This window comes from Pseudocercospora fijiensis, assembly GCF_000340215.1.
Source record: "Pseudocercospora fijiensis CIRAD86 unplaced genomic scaffold MYCFIscaffold_1, whole genome shotgun sequence".
NCBI classification, from domain to species: domain Eukaryota; kingdom Fungi; phylum Ascomycota; class Dothideomycetes; order Mycosphaerellales; family Mycosphaerellaceae; genus Pseudocercospora; species Pseudocercospora fijiensis.
This window is the reverse complement of record NW_006921532.1, coordinates 11459457-11465456: the sequence shown is the minus strand read 5'-3', so window position 1 is coordinate 11465456 and position 6000 is coordinate 11459457.

The window sequence follows — 6000 nt, the reverse complement described above, 5'->3', positions numbered from 1 at the left end:
GATTTATCCGACTAGGTTACAGCCGGCGTACTCTCGTAGATAAGGGATTAGAAATTAGTACTAGTAGCGTTCTTCTCGAAGAAGATATTACTAGCGGAGATCAACTATAACATTTACGATAAAGAACTCCTAGCAATTATTAAATGCTTCGAAGAATAGGAACCTAAACTAATAATGCAGGAAGTCAAAGTATTGTCCGATTATCGAAACTTAGAGTACTTTATATTAACTAAACGACTAAATAGACGACAAGCAAGATAGGTAGAATTCCTTTCTTAGTTCAATTTTAAGATTACGTACCGCCCTAGCAAGCAAGGAACGAAGCCCGATAGCCTTACGCGACGCTTACAAGACCTGCCCTCTAATGTTAACGACCCGAGACTTTAGTACTAAGAGCGAACTATCCTTAAGCGTAAGAACCTCGACATCGTAACTAATTTCGCTATATACTACAAGGACAGCGGCTATAAGTCGGAAGAGCTACAAGACAATAACGTTAAGGACAACGACTAAGGAAAGGGAGGGGGTAAAGCGCTAGAACAAACGCTAGAATAACATAACATTGATAGTAAAGCGCTAGAACAAACGCTAGAATAATAAGAAGTCGATATGCAGTCGGCTATCGATGTTATACTTAAGTAGGCGTACGACTAACTATCGGTACAGTCGTTTATAAAGGACATATAGGAATACCTAAAGACGGGCGCGGTTTCGCCCTAGATGCGAATATACAAGGTCTCGCTATTAGATTGCAACATCGAACAGAACCGTCTCCTAATTAATAAGCACTTCTACGTGCCTTCTTATAAGAACCTACGTATACGTATTATTTAGCGCTTCTACGATAGTCCTATAGCTAGATATTAGGGCATTAACCGTACGCTCGAGTTAATCGTAAGGAACAACCTATTCTAGCTAAGAATAACAGCCGATATCGCTTAGTACTTGCGTAATTGTCGAGCGTATCGCCGAGCTAACCCTTCGAGACTCTAGAAACCGAATACGTTATTAGTATTGCCTACGCCTCCGGAACCGTAGACTTATATTACGCTTAACTATATTGTCGACCTCTTACCTAGCAAAGATAAACACTTAAGCAAGGACAAGATCTATAAGAATATTTTGACTGTTACCGATTGTTTAACTAAACAGGTGCGCCTACTCCTAATAGATAGGCTAGATACAGAAGACGCGGCTTAGCAAGCGTATTACTTTATCTTTCCGACGTACGGAGCACCTTCTATTATCTTTAGCGACCGCGGTACTTAATTCGTTAGCGCGTTCTTTAAGCGTCTATATACCTATCTTAGTATTGCATAGAATGTCTCTTCTGCCTTCTATCCTAAAACTAATAGTCAATCCGAACGTACTAACTAAACCCTTAAGCAGTACCTACGCGTGTTCTGCGCTTAATAGTAAGATAACTAGGTCGAATAGCTTCCGCTCGCCGAGTTTGCGATAAACAACTACGTTGCTTCTGCTACTAGCATAACGCTCTTCTTCGCTAATATAGGGCGACATCCTTAAATAGGCTTCTAGGACCTTCTAGGAAGACCTTAAGTAACTAAGCAGCAACTAGCTAATATCGAGTCCGCTAACGCGATCGCGGCGCGTATATATAAAGTCTTAGAGGAATGCCGGGCGGCGCACACTCTAATATAGGTTAAGAATGCTAAAGCAGCTAATACTAACCGCTCTATTGCGCCTAACTATAAACTAGGCGCACTCGTCTAGTTAGACGCCCGCAACTTAAAAACCGACCGTATTAGTAAGAAACTAGACTACAAGTAGCTTAGCCTATTCGCAGTTAATAAGGCAATAGGGCGAAGATCCTATAAGTTAACCCTACTAGACTCGATAAAGCTAATCTATCTAGTGTTTTACACTAGTATATTACGACTAGCGGCCGATAATCCGCTGCCTAGATAAGAACTAATTAACGCTCTACTACCTGTCCTAGTTGCACGTAATAGTAAGGAACCGGAAGAAGAGTAGGAACTAGAAAAGATATATAGTTTACGCAAGGCGGAAGATAGTAAAATATAGTATAAGGCACGGTAGAAAGATAGCTCCGAGACCGAGTAGCGATAGGATAACTTCCTTCCTAGTATAGAAGAACTAGTAGCCGAATACTACTAGCGATATCCGCGCAGACTAAAGCCTATAGTAGCGAAGGACTTGCCCTTACCTACTAAGTAGTATAGATTGTCGGTAATACAAAAGGGCTATACTTCTCTACCGGAACTATTAGAGCCTACTCTCTAATCTCTAACCCTAAGAAGACTCGCTGCCGAGTAGTTAAGACAAGACCTAGCTCTAGCGTTATAGTGCTATACCCGCCTTAGGACCTAACGTTGCAAGTGAGCTGTTACGTAGCACGGACGGTATAAGGCACCCGTAATGCCCGCTAGGAAATTATTAGACATTATTAGACATAGTTATAGAATATAGGTATCAGCATAATATAGATAAAGAACAAAGGCCTGTTATACGTTGTTAAGACGTCGTAGGAGCTCCTTATTGAAGGAGGGGAGTACTGTTACGGAGTAGTTGCTAAGTGGCAGGCTTAATGCCTTAGGTAGCTACGGCTTAGCGAGGATACTTCCTCGCACGCTTCCTTCTACCTCTAGATAGAACCGTACGACAACTCGTTTATCTCCTATACCTTACTGTCTCGTAACAATAGCAAGATAGTATATGCCCGAAGCTCCGCTAAGAATTTTATATATATAACTAGTATAGTAGTAGTGTAGCAAAATTAATAATGTTATAGTACGTACTGCTAAGCCTTATATACCTCCTCCGCTTTTACCTCCGAGATTGCCGCCGGTAAGCATTCTCGAAGTAAGAACGATAATTGCGGCATACTTAATAGAGCAGATAATAAGCTATTAAATTCGCTATTACTATATAAACGCCTAACAAATTTAAACTTATAAGAACGGCCGTCGCTCTATTATAAATGTCGTAATTATATTACTCTCTCTCGGCTAGTTTCTCCTTCTAAAAGCGCTTTAAACAGTTACGTAACGTACCTAAGTCGCCTTTAAAGAAGCTTAACTCCTTCTACTCTCGTATAGGAAGTTAATATAGCTAATTATAGTTATATCGTTTAGTTATAAAGTGTACCTCTATCTTTAATAGCTACTCTTTGTCCTTAGGGTCCTTTTATTCGTACTGTATTAATGCCTATTAAAAGAACTGTCTTAGAAGACTTCTTAGCGGTATATTGAGTTACTTAGTGATATACCTTAGAATAGGAGACTCTTATTGTTATATAGGCTAAGCTTCTTAAACAGGCTAAGCGGCTATAGTAACGCCTAGCTTCTAGTTAACTAAATTAAACATTGTCTATATAGATAGATAGATAGATATTTCATTTGCCTATTGTAGTGCCTTTCGGCCTATGTAGGTCTATTTCTATGTATTGTTTTAGGTAGGAAACTAACTTAGTTGGTAAAAACCTCCCTCCTGTCCTATTTATAAGTGTTGATCTTCCTCGTTTCCTTGTTCTCCTTCCTCTAGGGTACACTAGTATTATAGTTGTTACCCTCTAACTACCTTGCCTACTGCCCTACCCTTCTTTCCCCCTCTTCTTCCCTCCTTCTTATCTACTCCTTAGTTTCCCTTACTAGTACGAATTGTTGTATAAATCCCTGTTTAATAATCCACTTTACTATCCTCTTTAGGTCTTCTTTGCTCTAGATTAGCTTGTCGTATTCCCTTTCTATTGCTTTTAGTCTCTAATTACTTCTGCCTTCTAACTATTGAGGGCAGACTAGCAGTATATACTTAGGGTTCTAAGATTGGTAGCTATATTAGCAAGCCCTACTTTTAATTCCTAGGACGTTTCTTCTAAATAGGTAAGATCTAAATCTAATATGTTCAGATCTGATTTAGATAGCTAGGCTTGCCTCGGCCCTATTTAGGTCCTTATAGAGCTAGTAGTTGTATTAACCAAATTTGATTAGTGCCTTTAGGGTTCCTAGTCTAACTTGTATTTTGTTCTATTCCTGCTCCTATAGGTATCTAGCTATTGATTCTGCTAGGCTTTGTTTCTCTCTCTTTAGTTTGTCTTCCTTTAGCCTTATATTTAGTCCCTAAAGCTCTTTCTCTAGCATTTCTCTTATTAAGACTCTATAGTGCTCTAGGTCTTTAACTTTCTAGGGAGTCATTTATAGTCTGTCTCGCCTCCTAGTCCTAATACACTAGGCTTTTATCTTATCTAGTGCCTTTTAGATAGTCTGTTAGGCTAGGTATTCCATTGTCTTTGCTGCATATTAGTGTCTTAGTCCCTTGAAGTATTGTTTGACTAGTAGGATCCCTGATTCTATTTCTACTACCCTTATAGGTATAGTTTTATATGCTCCTAGGATTTTCTTTAGGCCTTAGGTTTAGGACCTACTAACTAGTTGCTCGATTCTCTTTAGTATTTTCTCCTAGGCTGTCTATATCTATACTCTATATAGCATTGCTAGCTTAACAATTGCTTTGTATATAACTTTAGCTTTCTCGAATGTAGCCCCCTATATAGAGGCTATAAGCCTATTAATAGATTGCATATTAGCATCTGCCCTCTGCTTTGCCTTCTTTACTTATAGTCCCTAATTTAGTTTTAGGTCTAGCTAGATCCCTAGTACCCTAAGCTCTGCTAATAGTTGGGTTTCAAAGCCTTAGATAGTGATTAATTGCTTTATGTTGTAGGTTGATTTAGCCTTACTAAAGTAGATAAGCTAGTATTTTTCTAGGGCGAATTTTGCTCTATATCTCTTTACCTATTTTTTATACTCCTAGTGCTTCTCTTCTAGGATCTTGCAGTTGGTTTCTATTGTCTTAGACTAGGCTAGGATGTTTGTATTATTTACAAACCCTAATGCTAATATGTTTCTTAATTCTAGGAGTAGGAGTAGGTCTACTATAAAGATAAGGAAGAGGATTAGGGAGAGTATTAATCCTTAAGGGATTCCCTTTTTAGTTAGTATTAGGTCTGATTTGAATTTGCCTAGAATGAGCTATATTAACCTTTCCTATAGGAAGGACTAGATGAATTGGACTATCTAGTTTAGTATAGCCTTCTATTTAAGTATATATAGGAGCCTTTTATAGGAGACATTATTAAAGGCTCCTAAGATATTAAGGGAGAGGAGGGTTGCTACCTAGTTTTAACTATAGTGCTAAATATGCTTAATCTGTTCTATAATTAGTTCTATAGCTATTAGTGTTAACCTCTTCTTTCTTCCTCCTATCTAGCCTTTAGGAAGGATGTTCCTTTCCTCGGCAAAGGTTGTTAGCCTTTTAGCGACAATTTTTTCTAGCACCTTGCCTATTATATTAAGTAGGGCTATTAGTCTGTAGGCCTTAAGCTGCGTATAGTCTTCCTTCTAGGGCTTCTTTAGCACTACTATTAGGGACTTCCTAAATAGTCTTAGGTAGTGTCCTAGTACTAGGCTTTATAAAAAGATATTAGCTAGTACTAGGACTAGCCCCTTCCTATATACTTTTAGAAGTTTGTTGTAGATCTTGTCTTCTCCTAGTGCCTTGTTGCCTAGAATTTTCTTTAGGATCCTTTTAATAGTTTCGGGTTTAACCTAGGTGTCTCTTAGTATGCCTAGTAGTAGAGTCTCTTATTCTTTCTCTTTTATATCTAATAGGTCTGCTTGTACTTTTCTATAGAAGAAGTATTAGCCTAGGGCTCTTGCTTTCCCTTCTATTATAGTCTGTATTTGTCCTTGTTAGTCTATAATGTCCGGGAATTGTAGTAGCATATCTTTATCCTATTTAGGTCTCCTTGCCTATTTAGCTATCCTCTATATCTCCTCTAGTTTCTTTGTAATCATTCCTATTGTAGATCTCTATTCTTGTATCTTATCCTTCTTAATCTAGATCTTCTTTTCTTAGTAGGCTTTGTTATAGTTGTCCTATACTTCCTAGGTGTAGGTTTGTGTCTACTGCCTCCTAGCCTTCCTTACTGCTTTAACCTTCCTTATATACTTACTAGTC